The sequence below is a fragment of the Xiphophorus hellerii genome, chromosome 5, assembly GCF_003331165.1.
Source record: "Xiphophorus hellerii strain 12219 chromosome 5, Xiphophorus_hellerii-4.1, whole genome shotgun sequence".
Classification (NCBI taxonomy): domain Eukaryota; kingdom Metazoa; phylum Chordata; class Actinopteri; order Cyprinodontiformes; family Poeciliidae; genus Xiphophorus; species Xiphophorus hellerii.
Genome location: NC_045676.1, coordinates 24173056 through 24196670, shown reverse-complemented (window position 1 = coordinate 24196670; position 23615 = coordinate 24173056). Strand labels below are relative to the sequence as shown.

The window sequence follows — 23615 nt, the reverse complement described above, 5'->3', positions numbered from 1 at the left end:
CTCTTCCAGAGTCATGAGGAGGCCTCAATGAATCAGCCTATTGAGCAAAACAGAACTGGGCACTGGCTTTGACACTGTCAGATTGTGTGCGTGTGCAGGCGTGTGCATCCGTGTGTGCGTGTGTGTGTGTCAGTGTTGCCCCACTTTCCCAGCCTCCTAAAATACAAAGCTGTCATTTGTTGCCTCTCTGCTCGGCAAGAGCTCCAAAGGCCAAGAGAGCTGAAAGTGAAATTTCCCTGAGTGAGTTGAAATGTGCGTCTTCGCGCCAGCACTCCTACTAGAGCGGTGAAATATGCTGCGTTTTGCTCGTTTGTACTCCAATCGGTGACTGCATCCTTTTTAGAGTTCCTACTTTGAATGACATCATGAAAGCACTGAAATTCAATAGTCTCTTCTTAACATTCCTCAGCCACACCAATCAGTGAGCAAACACTCACGTATCCACAAACCAGAAGATCCAGAGTCGCATCGGTAAGATCACAGCCGTCGCTGTTTTTTCCCCCCCATCCTAACACAACAGCAATCAAGATATGACAAATCATATCAAATGTGGCCTTAAAGCTCCAACCCAAACCAGCACAGTAACAATTAGCACCGACACAAGCGCGCACAAACCAACAAAATCTGTTTCTCGTCAGCCAGGCACAAAGGAGACAGCTGTTATTTATCAGGAAAACTCCCACTTGGAGTGTAATTAAAACCGTTTGTATCTGAGAATCAGGAGTGTGTCAGTTCTTGGAAAGGACGATAAATAATCAGCTGACGGAGATCAGTGGAAGTCAGTCGAGGCGAGAGCGAGGAATAAGCAAGTTCAATTTAGTCAGTTTATCCTTGCCAAATAAATGTTGCTGTAATTAACCTTTTCTCAGGAAATATGATTTAAATCTACCTGTCCGGTGAATTGTAGACAGATCTGGTTATGACGATATTGGAGTTCTTCTGTTTGATTTTGCATTTTAAAAAAAGTTATTTTCCTGACTTTTAAGTAGTTTTATGTTATTTTGCAGAGGTTTTTTTTTGTACATTTAAAACATTAGAAGTTTTTGTAGCTCAGAGTTACTTCATCTGCAATCAGTACACTTGTCTTCATCATGTGACCAGTTTATCAGTGGTTGTCTGATCCTTCTTGTTTTATTCTTAATAGTTTAATAGTTTGTTTTTGGAGGATTTGTTTTGTTTATTTTAGTTTTTCTGCATCTTTTCTCCGTCACAGGAGGCTGTAGCAGTCAAAACGTAAACACTTACTTTAGAGGAAGATGGTTTCAAGCATTTATAGGTTGGAACAAATCACAAATTCATTGTCACTTCGGTATGAGTGTTCTCAATAGTAATATGAAAAACTGCTTCATTTGTAACAAATAATAATAATATTATTTAGATTCCATGCTACTCACTATCTGGAGTTTAGGATGGCAACAAACGCAAAGAAGACCAGTATTTACACACACAATTTCAGCATGTCTGCACCACCACTCAGTCGAGAACAAGTGCAAAAATTTGGAGAAATTAAAAATGGAGGAATGGCTAAGAGAGACTGAAGAGAAGAAAAGTGAAAATAAAAAAAGGGGGGAGAAAAAAACCCCAGCAGACAGAAAAAGACAGACGGAAAGTCTGAGACTCATTTGTATAAACGGTTTACGAGTAAAGTTACTACCCGTCTCAGGGTTCTTCCTTTGTGTATGCGGCTTTTTCTCAACCTTTATATTAACAGTTTGGCATCCATTAGCTTCTTTTAAGGATGCAACGTCCTTCCCTCTCTTTCACTTTCATGTTCTCCCAAACGCGAGTCACATCAGACCAGTTTACAAGAATGACCCAGTGAAGAAGAAAAAACAACATTCTGAAGAAATTGGGAATTTGTTTCACAAATCATCACTGCAGAGTCAGTTAAATAAAAACAGACAGGAATTAAGTACAATTAACTGGTGAGTATATTGGAGCTTAAGAGCGAAGTTCAGAGTTTTATTATGCTATTTTAGGAACAACAAGAAAGCAAAAACAAAGACTTAACGACGTTAAAAAAAGTCCACCCGGGAACATGTCACAAGTCAAAGCTGATTAAGTTATTCATTGCATCTAAATTTTTGCCATCAGCCCAGGAGAAACTGAACATAGAAATCACAATGAAACTCATTAAGGGATTACATCGACAGCTGCTAATCTCCTTTCTATTGTGGAGTACTTTATAAATTGGAGCATTAGGAGCTTAGCCACACAGCTTAGCTGTGGTTGTCATTTAATATGGGGAACAAGTTCAAAATCACAAAGATGTCAGCTTTAGTGGGGAGCATGGGGCAAGGTCAGGGTAAAAAGACTGAAGAGCTAATTCACTACAACAGTAGCAAATGTTAATATAAGATGTCTCAACACCCATCCTCACTTGTACGAGTGAGACAAGTTTTATCCTTGCTCAGCGTAGCATTAGCCAGCTTGCTATGACACCACATGAATAAAACCACGGAAGAGGCTTGTAAAATAATTACACCAACGCAGATAAAAGCGCAGCAAAAGGCGACGCGTCTCTCTTTGTGTCTGCATCTGTGGCAGGTCTCCTTCAGATGAAAACTTGCTGTGTTGGAAGCACAGAGCACAGCTGCGAGAGCAGAAAGTTATGACAGCTAAGCATTAACTTTATAAAGCAGAGATGTCATTCTTCCACAGGCAATTAGCCGGAACAGCGTTTAAAAATGCTGCCAGTCGAATAATCCGCAAGTCATATCGAAACAGAGAAAAATGACGCTAATACTGGCCTAGCGCTTCAGCTAACCCTTCCACATCGTTGGCAGGAGCAAGATGGAAGTTTGCTAAGGAAACCAAACCCAGTTGAGGAGAGATAACCGTCTGATGGGAACCTCATGGGAAATAAAATATAATAATAATAAAATATTCTACATACCTGCTTCACACTTACACTAAAAAGTATACGTTTAGAAATGACCAGCTCACATCTTGAAAGTTAAATATGGGATTTATATTCTGTTAAATCTGGTGAGGTTGTACACGCTTGCTGTTTGATTAGATAGATAATGTCTGTAGTATGTTTTTCTTCACAATATTCACAAAATAATATTCATTAATACCGTTATGAACCAAACAAAGGCACAAGTTGGACACTCGGACAGGATAGAAAATGAAGGACGCAGTCGTGTGTAAGTGCAAGCAAACTAAATGATGAAGGCTGAGGAAAATGCAAAAACTCAGAAGATGATAAAAGACAAAGGAGGAGATTCAATTTAACCATCAAAAGTAGCAACAAAGTTGATTTTATCAGCCGACAGGTGTGCAAGTGGTGTTTTAATATCTGGGCTGAAAATGACGAGGATGGGAAACTCAGAACACCAAAGCAGTTCTCTGGTTGTGATTTTATGTATTGTTTTCCTCTTCCTTTCAAAACGTACAAGCAAAGTACTTCAAGGAAGAAATGATCGCGTTTTCCTCCACCTCTTTTAGCCGCTTGCATGCTCGCACACAGATGCGTGCGCGCACACAGGTGAATGTTATATTGACGTATTATCATAGATTTACTTTGTTAGTCACATGTGAAGCCGCTCGGCTTCAGGGCTCCATCCCCGTCTCGTTGTTTCAGGCCTTAGAGATTGAGCCACATTCCATTGCCACAGGAGAGATAGGGATGCAATCATGATAATATTGTAGAACAAAGAGGATCACAAGGGACACAAATCAGGAGTGATCATCTGATTGGAGCGGGGAACAGAGCAAGATAATGAAGGAGAGATTGCAATAGATGATGGTTTGAGCATATTCTGAGGAGAACAGAGAACGATGGACACTGATGAGAGACTAAGCACGTTCGTGTGACAATACATGATGACGGCGTTCGTGTGACAATGTTTTATTAAAATGTATAAAAAACTAAGCAGCCTAAAGTTTAATTACTGTACTGTTTTCACATCTAAATGAAATGTTTGTCAAATCTAAATATTTCATTTAGGTGAAAACAGTACAGTCTATTGTGGATCCCTTTAAGCGCAAACCAAAGCGTTGTCATTTGTTCAAGGTTTTCCAAAAAAGAGCCCAAAACTTCCCTCCTGGTGGCTGCTGTGTCCTCGGCAGAAACCACAGAGGAGGAAAGATGGGAAGCTGAGGGAAGGAAGGCCTCATGGAGCACTTCACTTCAACATTTCCCTTTTTTTACTTTATTTCCAACCTCCTGTACTTGCTATGTGTGAAGAAATACTCTAAACAGAGCAGTGCAGTCGCTCTAATCCACAGGTGTGAAAGTTCAGTAGCTGGAATGAGACCCATGAAATTCTTACCTCTTAGAAAGGATTGCTCTCTCAACTTAGTCACGTCTTGTAAGCTACAAAAAAGAAGAAGAAAAAAGTTTTTTTACTTCATGTGTTTCAGTCTTGAAGGACTTTTGCAACCAGTAAAACCACAGTAGGTATCTAAAGGTTAAGAAATTTAACAAGCTTGTGGCAGAAATAAGCATTTACTCTGAATGCCGTTCATCCACCGCGAGTTTTCTGAGACCTGAAATGGAGAGGAACAAAAACACAAAGGAGGAAATCTCTTGCTTTCATGGAAGGAAAAACATCTTCAGTGGTCTTGAAATCTCAGCATACTTTGTAATTTAACAAAGTGTAAGTAAAGACCAGAGGTCCAACTAACAAGTTCTATGAGATGATCTTAACTTCACTCATATCTGTGTAAAAGTATTCATACGTCATGAACATTTCAGCATTTTATCACTGCAGTCACAAACTTTGATATACGTTACACGGATTTTATGCTATAAAAAAACAAAAACAAAAAAAACACAAAGCTGTACAGGATTGGGAAGTGTAAGGAGAATAATACATGGCTTTTAATATTCTGATTAGAAAAGAAACATTGTATTCATCCCCAATGAGCCCATGCTTTTTTAGAAGTACCTTCCACTGGGATCACAGCTGCGAGTGTGTTGGGCAACATCTCTGGCCTTTTCGCAAATCTAAAAACTAAATTTTTACCTATTCGTTGCAAAATAGCTTAAGATCAGTCACTGGATGACTGGATTGCCACAATTCTGGTCACAGATTCTAGACTGAAGAATATTGTCAAATATCTCAAAGTTTGGGATATTGTTTTATAACCCAACCCTGGTTTTACTTTCTCAACAACCTTCTCCCTGGTCTGTCTGCTGTGTTTTTTTATTTTATTAGTTTGCTTTCGTGATGCTGTAATGTTCGCTACTACATCTGAGGCCTCCCCTAAGCAGCTGGATTATATTGAGTTTCAATTACATACAGGTGGACTCAGTTTTCAAATAAAGGGGGCCTCTGTAGGCAATTGGCAGCACTCGATTTCAGTTATCAGAAGCTGAAGTCAAATGCATGTCACACTTTTCGAATTTTATTCATAAGAAATTTTCACCACACAGTTATCGGTCACTTTGGTGTTTGGTTTATCACATAAACTACCAATGAAATACATTAAATTCTGCTGATATAATGTGAGAAAACTTGAAGTTCAAGAGATATAAACGCTTCAGCAGAAGTTTAGATTCAGAAGTGCGTTACCTCAGTTACGAGGTTCAATGATTGTATTCTTGACAGATCTAGAAAATGATTAACGATTCCATTTTGCACCATTTAATTCTGCAGCTTCATTTGATGCCTTAACCAGTTTTATTTTATTTTTTTAAGAATTTTGATAAAAGTGGATTGACTGAACAGCAAAGCTCCTTCGGTGATCAACTGTTGCATCTTAGGTGCACAAAAAAGCGTTTACGTAGATCCTTCCTCCCCGCAGCTGGTAGACTTTATAAATGTCACTGCTTAAGCAAGAACCTCAAAAACTTCTTATTTGAAGTTTTTCCTCAATCCATCAACATTGCTGCTGTTTTTTGCACATCCTTGTTTGTTTGTTTTTTTTCTTCATTTAAAAAAAAAAGATTTTTTAACACACAAATATTGATGCATATTTTGTACTTTTAAAAAAGTAATCCTACTCTGTTGCACTTTTAAAAAAATTTAAAATAATCAGATTATGTTATATTTGATAAATGAAAAGTATTTGACTATGTTGTAAAGTACAGTCTGTTATTATTCCCTTTTGGAAATGTTATTTTTGTGTAATGTCTACATGCTTGGACTCGTCTGTCACTTTGCTGCTGGTACACCTGAATTTCTCCACTGAGGTACAACAAAGGTCTATTATTTTCTGTTCCATTCCACTGTAGTTTACGCTCTGCACCGACACTACCATCACACTGCAGGAAGCCCAGAGGAATCGGTTTTCCCTCAGTGATCATCTGTGTCATCCACAAAAACACCAACTGTGTCAACACCAAGCAGCACAGCTCGCCATGGGAGAACAAGAGCTGACTGATGACATGTGAGCTGTGTTTTTGTTGAGGTCACTGAGCCTGACTTCCATGAAGATGATGATGATGATGATAACTTGTCAGCGGGGAGTTTTGGGACCGGTCCCAAATAACACTTCAAAAATATTTGGAACAATTCCAGGGGGTTGAAAATAGGAGGCCTACAAACGTTTACAGGACATTTCAAGTTGGTGGTCGCAGAAATGAAGTTAGGCAGAAGATTTTTGAGATCATTGGCTGATGTAGATGTTGGTCAGATTATTAATTTACTTAATTTATTTATAGTTCAGATTTATGCTTATTTAGATCATTGAAAGTTGGACTGCAAAATTAAAAGGAATACAGCAGAGGCTGTATGACTGTAATAAAAAGTATTTTTACTGGTAAAACAGATCCTCTCTTGCAGTGTAAATATTTTATAAGGCTACGTTGGAACACAAAAGTATTATTTTTGTTAGTTTTTTCAACTAAATATCCTAGGAGTTTTCTCCAAGAGCAATGTTTTTGTATTGACAACCGGTGAACGAAGTCATTATTTGTCGATTTTCTTACTAAAATGATTAGATGTTTTTGTCATATAACTCTCTTCTCCTAGGTTAGAAAAGTAGTACAAGTTCTGCGTGTAATAATGTGAATTTGAAATGTTACTGAATAATTCACAGAATTAAAAAAATGTAAATAATTTTTTTTTAAAAGTATTTTTGCACTACATGTCCACTTAGAGCTGGAGGGGTTGAAGAGCATCTGTCTGAAAATAATCTTAATATCAAACATACATTTTATCAAGCCCACATTTCTATCTTAAAATATGTATTTATTGTTCTGATACAATACCCTAATCGTAAATGTCGCGTTTCCATGAGGTGTTAACAGAAATGAAGGCTTGAAAACCTTCAGTGTGTAATTAATCTGTATGCGTTTCAGTTAATGAACTGAGTTACTAATATGAACTTTTCAATAAAACTCTAATTTGTTGAATACGACTGCATTAGCAAAGCCCTGGAGTTGTCAGACAGATCGTGTCGTACTGGAGGGGAGATGCAGGGAGACGAGAGAAACCAGCACAGTTACATAACGAGTGTTTCTGCTGACCGCTGCCGTGGCCTTGGTGATCTGGCAGACGTGACTGTCCTGCAACGCAGCACGACCCTCTTTAGCGCCGTTACATAAAACCCAGACACGCTCTGAGAACTTCTATTTTATTAACTCATTATTTGTTCAGTGTCATCACTCCATATGGATCAATAACAGGTCAGACTTACAATTAGTAAATTTAAATTGGTACCATTAAATTCCACAGATGAGACGTTTTGTCACGCAAATCCTCATTGATCTCCTTTAGACGCTGTCGTTCTCTGATAATGTTCTGTTTTTGTTTTTTTTTTTAGTAAGAGTCTGGTTTGAGGTTTTGTAAAAGATCCAGTGATCACTTGTGGGAAAAACAGAGCATCTAAACTTAAAAAATGAAAAGGAGGCTTATAAAAACGCTGGCCATGACACACGGGCAGAGTCACAGGGAAACAATGGGTTGGCAACAGAAGAACCCTGGTCCAGAAGCAAAAGGGGGGGAAATAGATCTAAATGGAAGAAATACAAAATTACAAGTAATAAGCTAGGTAACCAAGTAAAAAAGGACGAACTTATTGTGAAACACTAAACTAGTAAAACTAAACATGGCAAAACCTGTTGAGCAATAATGAATGTAGAAACTGAGCTGAATATGGCTAGATGGAAGAAAGGTAAACAAGCAATAAGGAAATGAACAAAACAGAAACACAAATGAAACCCAATATTTTACAGAAGAGAGGTGAGTGATTTGAAAAGGCAACAGGCTGTAAAATGGCAAATTTTGACCATGAAAAAGCTATGAATAAAATAAATGTAATAAGTGTTATATTTTTATATTATACAGAACATCCAGTTGTCTATACCCGCCTTTTGTCGGGGAGACTGGTGCCTCTCTCCAGCAGTCACTGGGCGAGAGGGAGGACAACCTGGAAAGGTCGCCTGTCCATCACAGGGTAATAAAGACACACGGGACAAACAACCGCGCACACACACACACACCCCGTAACCAATTAACTCAACAGTCTAATGTTTTGGAAAGTGGCAGGAATCTAGAAAAGAAACCACACATATGAACTCAGGCTGCGAATTGCTGCGACAAAACAGAGCTGACCACCGTTCCTCTGCCTAACCCAGCTACCAAACTGGCAGAGAAGACTCAATGTCAGGCTGTGTTTATTCAGCAGGAAACAGAACAGAACATTTTATTAAAGTAATAAATGAATAAATCTGAATAATCACGGTTCAGCTGTTTTGCGGAGACTGATTTCCCCAGAGAAACAATCACAGGTGAATCAGTTATATTAAAGGTTGACAAAGACGGCAGCTCAGGTCTGTGAGTGTTTGTGCAACCACTCATCTACCCCCAAAGGAGCTGCGTTGGGTAAAGAGCTGCCAGCAGAACATCACAGCTCATTGTAGCATTTGTTTCACTGCGTCAACAAATCTAATTCAATTCAAAACTGTTCTTATTAAAAGGGACTCGCATTGTCTATTAGCCGAATCTATTAAAGAGGCACAACATGTTGGCAACACAAAAGTGATAAAGGCAACAATCAGCCAGTGTTCTTTATGTGATTAAAGTCGCATAATATATATATAAAAAAATAACCCTCAAAAACAATTCCTTAATTTTCGCTTCATTTATAGCACCACAACATTGTTCTCTTACTTTTTTTAAAGGTGGTTATGCTACATTATTTTTTTATAGATGGAAACATTTAGCAGCACATTCTGAGAAATGAATTGCAAATTTGTGATCAGTTTGTTGCTAGAATCAGCCGTTGAGACTTGACGTTCTTTTGAATTCAGTAACATAAAACACACTTTGACCAAGGCACACACAGAAAACGCTGGAATAGTTCAAATATAATTAAAGAATCCTCTGTCTGCGAGTGAACAATCAGGAAGCAAACACTCCCTAGTCTCTGCTATTAAATAAATCTGTTCGGATTAAAATGTAATCCGCAGAAGAATAAGCATAAATACTCGAAAGAAGACCTCTGAGCAACTAAACCCTCTCCATCCTAGACCAACAATATAATTATCCAAATTATGAACAAATGGGTTCATAAACGTTTGAGACCTTCAAGCTTTCCAGGTTTCAGACTTGGTGGAGCCAAGAGTCATTTTTATCGTCAGACAACAGCATGAATTTAATCTCGTGGCTAATATTAAAACATGTTGTTTCTCATCGAAGTGAAATCTGTCTCATGAAGCACCATTCAGCTGATGTCGGTGTGTGAGTTTAGAAGGTTTAGATTACATTTTTTTTCTTTCAACCAAAGGGTTATGAGGGGGGACTAGCGCCTAGCAGCCATTGGCCATGATGCCGGATGCACCCTGAAATCGTCCATCGTTGTTTGTCCATCGCAGGACATAAGCTATGCATGTACTCACGCCTGAGGACAATTTAGAGAGACCAACTAACTTAACAACAATGCATGTTGTTCGGTTTGTTGTTTTTGGACTGTGGGAGGAAGCCAGAGTACCTGGAGAAAACCCACACATGAACAGGGAGAACATGCAAACTCAAACCCAGGACCTTACTGCTGCAAGGCAACAGTGATGCTAACCGCTCCTCTGTGAGGCCCTGGAAATACAATTACAAATGTAGGAGAAAAAAAATAAAAATAAACATATTTGTGCATTTTGTGTGCAGCTCAAAAACAGTATTTATACTTTCAGAAGGTAAGAGAAAAGCTGAACAGGGTATAGAAAAGTGGTGTTCATTCTACCATTTTATCCTGCTATTACGGATTGTTTTGTACTTTTTGAATACTTACTGTATTTGTGTAACTAAAACTAAAATACACTTTTCATTAGCCAGGTATTGCTTATTCTACTGTGCTTTTAGCCAGGTGTGTTGCTAAACCCCTCAGTGCACCAAACAGCTGTTTTAACAAGAAAGCCTTGCTGAAGAAAGGGTTCAAGAGGACTGCAAAACTACAGATCGGTCCATTATAGAAATCCTTCATATGTTAAAAACTTTAACCCTACGCTTCAACAACAAGCCTATTTCTTCTACTTTCCACTCTCTGTTAAGTCCCAAGGCCATGAAGCAGATTTTCCAGGGAATAGCATCAGAATTTGGCCAGAACTCAAAACATCAACTCTAGGCCACAGTAGCAAAGCCTTCCTGATCCCAAGATGGATGACATCACTTAAAGCTGAAAACAACCATTAGAGAAATACTATACCAACACAGCAGTCCATGCAGCATGCAGAAACACAGTAAGAAAGGATGTTTAACAGCCTCATGTTTGTGCTTTTTTTATTTTTTTTCCCCCTCTAGCCACCAACCCAACATGTATCTGTGACCATCCTGAGAAGACAGAAAACAAAGGCTGGGTCGCATCCCGTGATTTCCTCTGCTGAGGTAAAGGAAATTCTGCCTTTGCATACTTCCCATCCAGCGACAACAGTCCAAGACATGTGACACATCATCAAGCACATCTGATAGGGTATCTTTCCATGGCTCCAACCAGATACATCCTCAGTGGAAACAAAGTGCGTGTGTGGGCGTGTGTGTGTGGGTGTGGGTGTGTGTGTGTGTGTCAGAACTCTCAGGACAGTGACCTTTTCATGTAAGCAGTATATTTGTTGGGTGACTCCTTGCCTCAATGAAATAAGAAAAACAAGATTTCAACTTAAAGTTGATGGACATATAACTCTGTCGAACAATCTATGAACAATCTATTATGCCTGACTTTTCATGGACTTTTCTAAAGTCCATGATTTTAGAAAAGTGATTAAATATTGCTGTAACCTCAAACTAAAGCTAGTGAGAGTACAACCAGCTGAAATCAATACACTAACCAACAAACTGCACTTTTGTTTTTAGCCAAAACAGTTATAGGGTGGATCTGTCTTTCACAAAGTACATTGTTGCAAACTGAATGCACAGGATGTAATGCAATGTTGCTCCTTGAGTAACTGAAACTTGTAACACATTGGGAACACTGGGTGTGACAGCTTGAAATCTGCTTCAGCCTGTTTATTTCTGCTCAGGCTCACCAGGTTCCCATTTGCAATGAAAAAGTAATGATGGTGGCAGAGGAGCTGTGGCAGATGGTGGTGCTGTATGTGCTCTCAGTATACTGTAACTAACATTTTAATATGCATGTTTTAGATCATTTCAAGAAAAATCTATGTTTTAAATGTTATGTAAAATGTAGACAATAATATATCCAATACTGCTGCTTCGGTTTCTAATGACAATATAACAACCTACTGTAGAAACAGAACCAGCTCATTGGAAACAATGTGTACAATTTTAAACAACCACAAGGCAAAACCACTTGGGCCCAATCAAATGTTAGCGGTCCAATTAAATAAAGACATAAATGTACTTCACATGCACACATTAAGGAAAACACACACCACAGACAAATATAGAGATTGTTTTGAAGTGCGAGGGTTAGGAGGAAGGGGGATTTTGAACCAAATGCAACATGCGTCACTAATAAAAAAACAAGCCTCCAGCAGAGAAAAAGAAGTACAAGAAGATGGCACATATATGCTGTTAGTGCAGCATGAACAATGACCTCAGCATGAAATTGGTACATAAACACAAGATTTACGTGTGACCAAACTGTGGCGTTTGGTCACAGTTTTCAATTTTGCTTATAATATAACAAGACATTGCAGCAGGAAATGAGAGAAAAGTTGATGGCATTGCAGCAGACTGTGAACAAGTCTACTTAAGCTGTTTTAAATAAAGGCTCTCTTCAGCTACTCAGTATTAGAGGCGTTCCACAGCCAGTGGTTATTTGGTACCAGCCATGTCCTCCATTGTTGCGTTGTGTCGTGTTAGTCTTGTGCACAGATTACCTTGCGCTACTTTTTGGACTCTGGTGCTGTCCTAAAGCGACAAACCCACCCAATAGAGTTGATAACTTAATTGTAGTGAAAAAACAAAAAAACATCCAAATTGTGACCCGAGTTGAGCCATGCTTTAGAGGTGCTAGTGGAAAAGGGTGGTACTACTCTGTACAGGCCTTTTATTATGTGGAAGATAACCTGTTGAGATTTCAACACTATTATGTATTTTAATGCTGTGCAAAAAAAACAAAAAAAAAACAAAAGATGCTTTCAGGTGAATAATTGTCTTTCTACCAATCTGACACCGCATCATCTGTAATGACATAATCTAATTTCATGCTATGCTGTGCAGGAGCTCCGTCGGCACCCATGAAGACTCGGTTACTCCAACAGGTCAAATGTTAGAAGTGGTGACATGGCGAGAGGGCTGACTTTATTTCCAGATAAACTCAGCAAATCATTCTGTGGCCACTTGGGGGAATTTTCTGCTCAGAGAGAGTGGCGATTAGGGATGGGCAGTGTGGACTCAGCAACTTTCTGTATACACACTTACAAATGAGGTGCTTACTAATGAGGTCAACAAGTAGATGAAGATGTTTTTTACAGAAGTGTACAAACTTCAGATAGTTTACAAAAGGGAGGGAGATGACAGCAGATAATAGGGATCTGAACATAAAACACTAGAGATGTTCAGTTCTGTCCTTTATACAAGTACAGCTTTATCTGTGCTGGAACAAGTTCGATTTTGCAAAATGCACGTAGCTTTTTGAAAGCCTCTCATAAGGATATGTTAACTCTGCTGAGAAAACACACTTAAGAGCACACCAGAGCGGGTTATTTTCTATGAAGCCACCCGTGTTTGGTCAGTGGCCGACTGTCCAAGGCACGGAACCCAAGTAATCCTTTTTTAACATACTTTATTCAGGAGCAGGACATAAGCATAAATCCCACTACATTTCAGCTCCCATAACTGCTCGTCTCCTTCTGCACTGCTTTAATACTTCATCTCCCTTGGCTGAATTTTAGAGCCGTTTCTGGCGAGAAAACGGTCTAAACTGGAAAGATTAATGTGAAAGATATACAACCAAAACCTAGTCAAGGCAATGGCAAAAAATACATTGCTTGATGATTAATTTCTCACAAGATTGGTTTAAGAGCACAAACAAATACTAAGATTAGGGTTTGAAGTGTTTTAGATCACGTCAAACCCTTCACTATTATGGCAAAAATAGTGAACTTTTTGCCATAATATATCCATTTTATTTATTATTAGAGAATAAAACGGTGGACTCGCAAAAATGGTTAGCTGGAAGTCCATAACCTGAATTAGCACTAAATACTAATACTAAAATAGTTCAAAAAACATAACAGGGAATAAAGAAACTGAAAGGACTGAAAAATATGACCCAACAGTAATACATAGATATTTACATAGCAAAGGGAGAGACAAAATTCAACGTTTCATGACTCCAAATACACATCCAGCTCACTGAATTGATGAGACCCTTGACTCAGCACAACGGATAAATGCCAAAACATAAAGGCTCAGCAGTGCTGACCCAGCACCTCATCTTGGTGGCGAGTATGATGACTTTTTTGAGAAACAAGCTAATGTAGCTACAGAAGACATTAAAAAGTAGATAGCCATACTGACATCAGGATTTAGCAGCTAGCTGAGCTGAGCGATGCCAGCTGGGATTTGTTACAGAGTGAGTGATTTAACAATAGCTTGGTGTGTGTGTGTGTGTGTGTGTGTGTGGGTGGGCGTGCACAAGCCGGAACAGATACATGGGTGTGCCCGCCAGATGATTTGGTAAATGGAGGCGTTTGGTCACAGAGGCAGCAGAGAGTGTTTCCTGGACACACGAGAGGTGAAAAAGAGTTCATAAACAAGCACACAGAGATTCTTATTTCCTCTTTTATAAGCATTTCATGATAATGTTCCCAGAGCCGATGGTAAAATCTTTCTGTCTGGGGCACCAGGTGGCTCATTGGTAGAGCAAGTCCACCATAAGCAGAGAGGCCTTGTTGCAGAGAGCAGAGAGTGACATGCGGTAAACGGCCTGGGTTTGATTCCCACCCCTAGATCATTTACTACATGGCCTCAATTTTCTGTCTGCTCTTCTTCTTGTTGAGTTACTAGTGACCAAAGCCCACAAAAATCTTTAAAAAAATAAATAAATAAATGTAACCGTAAACAAAACTGCTTTAACCAACAACTCAGACAGTGACTATGAATGAAAATGTACTAAACATAAACTAAAGTGAGACAGGAAAAACTTCAAACTGACTAAAAGTGACCAAGAAGGCTCCTCTGCCTTCTTGCCTTCTTCCAGTGCTTCCAGTACCAACTAGATCTAGAAATACACCACTCAGTCAAAAACAACCAATCAGAGTCAGGGGGAGGGTATTAGCGCTGTCAATCACTCTCGTGCTCATCTCCTCACACTTGCTCTTTGCTAGACTATTCTGATTCACCACAACATAGCCTGCTACCAATGCTAAGGCTAATTAGCATGGCCACTGTTATGTGCTTCGGTCACATTATAATTATTATTGCTTATTTTTTTCTTTCTAGATTGTTTTGTATTGACTTTAGTTGAATGACTTTTGTTTAATATACTTTGGAGTTTGGATAATTCCTTTTCATAATTAACTTGGTCTCGTTAATTTGTGGCGCTGTTGGACCGCCTATAAATAGGCTGGGTTTTGACATGTTTGGACGACTCCCTTCTGAGCGAGCCCTTCTGCTCGCTCCACCACCACCACCATCGAGGATGCGTCCTGACGCGGTGCGCGCTCGTCCCCAGTAGCTGTAGGACGCAGCTGACGTCTCCAGTCTGCCATGCGGTATTTTTGTTAGCCTTTGTTTGTTTGCCGCTTTTTTGTTGTGATTTTGGCCTGGTGGGACCGGTTGTCCTATTTTTGATTATTTCTTTTGCAGTAGATTCTTTTTTGCTATAGTCCGGTACTAGTAAGGCATTCAACAGCCCTGTATAGGGTTGGCCCCCTGCTGTACCATCTTGTTCTTTTTGATCGGCTCACCAGGTTCACCTTTCTGTTAATACTTTTGGGATTTTTGTTTGTTCCTTTCTTCGTTTTTGGGACATGGGGAACTGAGGACGTTTAATTCTTTCTCTTTCCTCCACAGATAAATAAAGCAGATGAACCAAAAGAAAAGTTCAAGAGAGTTTTAAAATAAAATACATTTTTTTAGACCCTCAGTTTTGCCTACGTGTCCTCAAATATGTTGTGCCCTTGTTGGACGTAACAGCCACCAATGACGGCAGTTAAACGATTCCATCCATCCATCCATTTTCTAACACCCTTGTCCCCTAGTGGGGTCTGGAGGGGAGCTGGTGCCTATCTCCTGCTAACGTTCCGGGCAAGAGGCGGGGTACACCCTGGACAGGTCGCCAGTCTGTCTCAGGGCAACACAGAGACAGACAGGACAAACAATCATGCACACACACACTCACACCTAGGGAGAATACAGAGAGACCTATTAACATGACAGTCATGTTTTTGGACTGCGGGAGGAAGCCAGAGTACCCGGAGAGAACCCACGCATGCACAGGGAGAACATGCAAACTCTGTGCAGAAAGACCCAGGGCCGGGACTCGAACCCAGGACCTTCTTGCTACCAACTGCGCCACTGTGCAGCCCTTAAACGATTCCCTGTAACGGTAAGTTTGAGCATTGAGCAGGATACAGGAGGTTGATTGACAACGCTAGGCCCCTCCTCCTGGCTCTGATTAGTTGTTTTTCAGACGGCAATAGTAGCTCAGGGATGACATGGAGGAGATCGATTTCTACCCAGATTATCTGTCTCACACCTTGCTGTAACTACATGGAAAATAAATCTGGAACAAACACATTTTTGTAAAAGTTGCATATTGCAGCTTTAAGGTCGTTACGGTCAACCAGCTAGCTTCTCCAGGAATTTCAGAGAGGAGAAATGAGACGAGAGTATTCAAACATCACGTGTCTACATGCACGCAGTCAGACCTTTTCATCACCTTCAAAGATAGAAGCCCTACTTTCATTCCCACACCGTGAGGGGATCAACACCCACTACGTAGACACCCATCAAAATCTCCTCACAGGCTCAGAAATACACACACACACACATTTGGCTCACACGGACACGCCCTCAAGAACACACTCTCGACTAATGAGTCTCCCGTTTCATAGACTTGACATGCAAGTAATTAAGCTCTGCCAGTAAATATGTGAAATGACAGGGAAATGAATAGATTTAGTGACCTGGAAGTTTTCATCTTATATGCATATTAATGCAGGCCCTCGGGGCACAGTAACAGGGATGGACATTAACCAACGCGACTGGCAAGCAGCCCAGACGAAACCACACACAGAGTCAGTGCCATTCTCTGCTCATCCAGGGTATTTTTCATACTAATTCAGCTGATTAAAGACTCAAGATGTTACGGATCTAACCTTACAAAGAATTATTAGATGGTTATATAATCCCAACCATCAGAGCTTTTAGAAAAAAAAAAAAAAAACAAAAATAAAAACAGACTACTGGAGTTAGGACAAGAAAATAACGCCTGACTTTCAACTCATAAAAGCTCTAGATAATAAAGTATGCCGACTTGATAATAACTGTAATTATGAATAAGATGCAATCAATTACTCCAGAAGATTAAGAAAAATACAGCCTGGTCTAGTCAACGTTCCCAGGTCAGCTTTCATGATGAGAAACGTTTGAGTCACAGAGACGTTTTAATAAGAGGACAACAGGAGAAGGGTTGGGAGATGAAAAGAACCGCTGTTTGTCCGAAAAGCTCCTTTGGCCAAAAATCTGTCGCCTCTCATCCTAGCATATTCGGAGGTTGACCCCGTTACCGTGGCTACTGCACTGTAATATCTATGCGAAACTGTCTAAGCTGCATGGGAAGATCTACTGCTGACACATGGCTTCACAGACAAAGGCTTGTGTGAATTCATGCTGAATGTGAAAACAACCAAATGTTTACATTTTAACTTATCCACATGATAAGAGATCCAATGTTCTCCGGAGACAGGAGATGGCTCAAGTAATTCCTTTACCAAATGATCCAAAGGTTTTTGACATTGGCAAGTATTCAGTTTCAATTCAGTTCAGTTACACAGCAGCAATTCATAACTGCGGAAACCAAAACATTGAAATATTATTGTTGAATACTGCAATGACAAAGAAATTGTTTTCCCCTTCGTCACAAAATGTCCACCACTCTTACCTGATCTACCGTACGGTTTTCTTCTTGAGGGCTTTTTCTGCCTTTATCTGCCTTTTGCTGGCTTATAATGAGTTGTAGCTGAAAACTGTACCACCCCAAATCAGCATGTCTCAAGTCGCTCTGTTCTCACCTTCATCCACCCACTGAGCAAGACCTCGTCTCTTCTTCCCGTGGAGGATCATCCTATGGTTTTTCCTTGTTTACAAGAAAGGCAAATTTGGCTGTTGAGAAATATTTTCTGTCTCAAAAACACAGAAGGTAGTGGTATGGAGATCTGAGGAGGCCCATCCATCACTCTGATTGAGGTAGCACTGTTTTAATGCTAGTATAATAACATACTGGCAACTCTAGAAGCATTTTTGCTTATATTTGCCCAATCTCTGCAGATGGCACAACTAATAATGTAGCTATATAATTCTATATAAAGCGCAAGAAAGTATAAAATACAGCTTAAAAGCAATTGAAAGTTATTATATTTGTATGGGTGATTGTTTGTGAAAGTCAGTTTATCAAAATTTTAAAAAACATTATTCTAATAGATTACATTATTGCTGCAGTAGAGAATGTAATCCATGATGTCTACATGCTGTAATTACTTGTAGTCCAAGCAATTCTGCAGTATTGATACTGTGTACATTGATGTTGCAATGACAATAAATGTGTGATATATTGTGTAGCCCTAAGCTTTATTAGTGAATATATTGGATTATTTTAGCAGCAGAAGGATTACTAATTACTTTTCTGTCTTAAATGAAACCGTGTTATTCTTACTGAAGGTCATCATACCGTGATAATCTCACACCAGTCCACTCTTTGTTCTAAACAACACAGAAAGTAACAAAAATTGTACTTTGATCCTTTCTCTGCAGGGCTGAGATTGCTGTTGCTAAACTGTCACCGCCAGAAAAACTTTACAAGTAATCTTTGAACCTGTGAGCTTCTGGAGTACAAAATGTTTTTTGGGAGTCTTAAATATGCAGATTTTGCCGCCATAAAAATGATACTATATGTCAGGATATTTGTAAGACTTCCAAAGGAACCAAAGTGTCAATCTAGAAAGTCAAGACTGAGTCCTATTTCAGATACAGAGCATCCACCCACCCCGACGTCTGTCGTCTGGTCTCTCTGGGTGTAAGGGGAAGTTAACACAAGCTATACGGCATATGAGAAAATATGCATAGTGAGCCGAGAATATTGAGAAAGGCAAGATTACACAACTCCACTAGTTTTGTGAACTCATGTCTTCAAACAAAGAAAGCAGAGTCCAAGGCTTCATCAAATTGCAGTGTGCAGGGAGAAAGGAGCCACATGTTTTTGATAAGTCCTCTAACAGAGCAGGGTGAGGTAATGATGAAGTCATCTCTGTCCTCTGGACAGGTTCAAATCGTCGGCACTGGGCGTATGTTAAATACTTTCAGGCACACATGCCTTTTCTGTGGAATTTTACATAATGGAAACCGGTCTAAAAAAAAAAAAGTGGATGGGTCATCCACATGAGCTCCTTTACATTCCAGCTGATTGGATAAATCATCTGTTGCGTTGCGTTGTTGTGCACAAGTTAGCTTCAACCAATCAGGTCAGTTGATTGATGCTGACAGACAATATGGATGTAGCAATAGTTTTCCAAACAGGAACATTCTTGCATTGTCAAAAGGGTTTTACATGAGTTACATATAGGATTTTCCATATTCCATTTCTTTTTCTATAAGCCTCACTTTACTTTTTGACAACCATTCACAGCGTTAATCGCATCTGTTTTAGTGAAAACAGAGAGCATTACTAAGGTAACCCCCAAAGTACTGTTTGTTTTCACCAAGAGTTTTGAGCCCAGATCATTGGATATTGATTTATATCATTTTGTATGAGAATCTGAAATTATGTTAACCTTGCTAATGACCAACCGTTTTGACTCTTCAGTCCAGTTTCCGAGCTTATGACAGGACTGAGTCTGTCATAAGCAGACTATGAACTTTTGCCTTTTAAAAGTTCAGTGACATCTACATAAACATGGACTATAGAGGAACCACAGTCCTGAGGAATTCCCCAAGGTTCCATTTTGAGGCTCGTTTGTAATGAGATAAGATAGCATAATTATACAGGTGATGTAGTCAAATGTCACCAGGAGACTATGAATCAATCCATTCAAATGTTGAGCAGATGCACGGTACAAATCAGTACCGGTACATTAATATCTTTGTGCCATGCCTTTCTTCAGTTGAAGAGAAACAAAACTGAGGTAAATATTTTTTGGACCAAAGGAGGAATGATCAAAAGTCAGCAACTAGTGATCAGGCCTGAAATTTGGGCTCCCTGCAGCTCAGAGAATAGACTATAAAAGACTTTTATTTTTAAAGTCTAGAACAACTTAGTACCAAAATACATTAAAGATTTGTTGATGTATCAACTTTTCAGATTACTTGGCGCTTCTGGTTCAAGTCTACTCAGCGTCACCGAAATCAGAACTAAACACAGTGAAGCATTTAGTTTGTGTTTCTCTGATCTTGAAAAAACTTCAAAAACAAAACAAAAAAAAAAGCAAAAATGCTGAAAAGTTGAGTTTGTTTAGAGAAAGCCTAAAAATCCAGATATGGTATTCTAGATATGGTATCTAGAATACTATATCTAGAATGGTATTCTAGATATGTCACTGATATCTAGAATACCATTGATTTAGGCTATATTCAAAGTTTTCATTACTTTCCCTTATTATGCCACGGCAATAAAATGTTTTATGTCATTATCATGCAATTTGCCTTTTTTCTGAAATATGCAAATAAACTTGCTTTGTCTTGTCTAACATTGATACTTATTCCCAGTGATGCTAACATTGATACTTATTCCCAGTGATGCTAACATAATCAGCTATGTTGTCAAAAATGTGTTTATTTTGATAAATAAACCTAAGTAAACAGATGTAGCAATAATAAACCTATTTAGTTGCAGCTTCTGAAGTAATTTTTGTCATCCTGATCTTTACAGAGCAACAGAAGTGTGATAAGCTGATGTTAGCTTATCTGTTAGTTGGGAAACCTGCTAAAGTAGCTAGCCTGAAGTCAGCTGTTTAACAGATATATAACCTTCACTAGATTTTGAATGACCAAAAACAGCTAAGGAAAAGTTCAACTGGTGGTACTGGGATACTGGGAGTCTGACTGCTGGAACAATAGACCAGGGTAATTGACCAACAGGTTACAGGTGTGAGGGGAGAGAGAGAAAATGGCATGGGGGTGAGGGAGACTACGCAACAGGACAACTAGGAAAAATAATCTAACATTAAAGACTTAAGAAACATAATTAAACCAGAGTAACAAAAAATAACTAGACACAAGAAATAAACTAACTAGAATCACCAGGAGAGGAATGAAATAAAGTAAGAACAGAAACAATACTGATCTAATGAAAATAAGAAACTAAGCAAACTCCAAAGCAACTCAAGATCCTGATACTTGTTTGGGACAGAAAAATAATTAAATGTTGTTCTTTCTTTTTTGAAAAGGGTTCTTTCATGTTCAGTTTTGGTATAATATTGCATTGTTTTATTGGTAAAGGTGGATGTGTAATACCAAAGATGATGGGAGCCAAATGTAGAAACTCAGGAGTGTTATTATTTTTAATAATCAAACTAAAGCAAATTAGAAAACTGAGAAAAGGCAAGTAGGGTGAGCAGAGAATGTGATGATTTAAGATTAGACTAAAGAACAACAACATAAATATACTGAGAGGGGTGAAAAGTGGAAACAGGTGGTCTGATGACTAAGGACACCTAGAGGCAAAGGCAATTACAACTGAATAACAAAATTCAGAAAACGCAGTGAGCTATATGTATAACAAACAAAGATCAATTTAAAGGACAAGAAAACTGATACAATCATGCCGAAAACCCAACACAAAGCTGTTTTTCTTTTTCCCACATGGAAAGCAACTCTGTAAACGTGTCAGGACATGATTAATTGTATGAAGCCTTTAACGCCTCCAGAGTATCAGACAAGGCCAGAGTTTGCAGAGATTTAAAAAAGTTGAAATATTCAAAAACACAGCATTGAAAAACTTCTCGCTGTCTTTGTCACTAGTTTGGCCACGGCACCTAGCTTTTGTTTCAGTCTTCATCCTCCAGCTAAAAATAAATCTCTTTTGTTCCTGCAGCTTTGTGTAGCAATTCCCTCCGATTGCACTGACACGGCTTTCGTTCCCCACATCTTGATTTGTTTTGCAGACACCCAGTGGACAAAAAGCACGGCCTGTGAGCTCCTATTGAGACGGGGTGTTTCAAAGGTTTACTTTAATTTGCCAGTAAAATCTCCACACCTAGCCTCCGCTTAAAGCTGCACGGCAAGATATTAGGTAAAGTAAAACAGGATTCTTTTACCGCAGTAGTTTTATATACAGTATTTTAAAATGATCTGATTGTTATAAACTGTAAATACAGCCCTAAATAAACCTTACATTTAGATTACTAAAATATATATTTAACTTGTATTTACTCTTACTTTTATTGATTGAAACTGAAGTTGTTAATAAGCCGATCACACTCTAGTATTGGATATTAGGCTGAGGTCACAGATCAAGACATCATAGAACTGTGTTGTTCATGTAGAAAAGAAAAAAGAAAGCTACATATTAAAATATACATAATGATATCATAAATTGTAAGTAATCACACGCTTTATGTGCTGAAGATGTCATTTTTCTAATATTCATGTCAAGATAAATTGAGTAAACTACAACACTCTCTAGGTTTAATTTAGCAAATGAACATTTAACAACTATCTTCTAATGTTTTAACCTTAAGCTGTTGTCATTAGTCCAAAAGCTGTTAGGAAGTGTTTAAAATTATTTAGAAAGTGCAGTTTCTCATAACTAATGTTAACAGTATGGTGAGAACCTTTGAAATATCAATCAGTAAATTTAAGAACGGATAAATAAACCCCCATAGCTAGTCATTTTTGCCTCACCTTTGTAAGATAAAAGATTTGCCACAAAATACTTTTGAACTCATGCAAAACCTTCATTACAAAAATGCTTACAGTCAGGGAGCGTTGGTGAGATCATCATGGGAATGGAAAAGACTGATATTGTGATTGCGAGAGTATCGCAACTTTTTGATTTTTCTAATATTGGAGAGCCTTAATCAGTTTCATTCTTCATTATTATTCATTTTAAAGTAGATCTCAAGTCACAAAACGCGATTTACATTCTCAACCAGATGATCTCGACGTGTGAAAAAGCTAATTTTGTGATTATAACTGTATTGATCTGGGATGTCACTGGATTTGAATCTGAACCTGATCGATTGGAGCCCTAAATAAATTGGACTTCATGTAACAGAATGCATGTGAATTGTTTACATTTTCTACAAATGGTTTTCTATAAATAAACTGACTTAAGGCTAATAAAAGTGACTGTAAATACACTCAGTACTTATGTTCAGGTTAATAATGTGGTCTTGAAAGAGATATTTCAGTACAGCCTACATTCGAACAAGGTGATACACATCCAAAATGGCAAACTGCAATTTTTGACATCATTTCACAAAACTAATAATTACCTGGAGGCGCAGACCAGCAGCAGAGATGAACCCAGAAGCTCTCTCTCTCTCTCTCTCTCTCTCTCGTCTTGTTTAAAGTTTGAACCTGGTGCTTTCGTGTCTCCTTCCTGTCACTGATTTTCACTGAAGACTGTGGCTTGAACCAGCCGCCAGCGGGGCTCGGCGGCCGGCTAACATGCTGTAGAGATCTGCTGCACCAGCTGCCGCGGAATCACAGACTCACAATATGGCAGGAAGTACAGTCTCCTTCACTTAAAGCGGCGGCGCACTTTTTCGCAAATCCCTCGTTTCAAACGCAGCACACGTGATTCAGGCAGGACGTCAGCGTTTATTATTTATGTTTGTCCAGACTCGGTCATAATGAAAGGATAAAACAAAAACAAAAAATGTTTAAAGTGTTTTAATGTGATTTAAAACGTTACGTTTATAAAAAACGCTCAAAATGGGCGGAGTTTCTCCACGTAGTTTTACACTGTAAACAAATAGAACAGCGTGCAACTAAGATATGTTATATGTTCTGTATGTAACAGCGGAATATTTGGTCTCATTAATACTAAGAATTGATAATGTCAGATTATATTTTTTTTGTAGCCAATGTGCAGGAAATCAT

The 23615-nt window shown here is 38.8% G+C and overlaps 1 protein-coding gene across 3 annotated transcripts in view; it reads right to left on the bottom strand.

The window, feature by feature from the left end:
* The window catches only part of add3a (adducin 3 (gamma) a), a 109204-nt gene extending 86024 nt beyond the window's left edge, over positions 1-23180 (bottom strand). Inside the window, exons 1-3 of one of the 3 annotated variants that reach the window (XM_032563555.1) lie at positions 23006-23180; positions 4458-4494; positions 4278-4321 (exon numbers count right to left, since the gene is read on the bottom strand). The gene's annotated coding sequence lies outside the window, so the exon portion shown is untranslated. The remainder of the gene's footprint in view (positions 1-4277; positions 4322-4457; positions 4495-23005) is intronic. The other 2 variants (XM_032563558.1, XM_032563559.1) reach the window with 2 other exon arrangements.
* Positions 23181-23615: the final 435 nt, after the last annotated feature.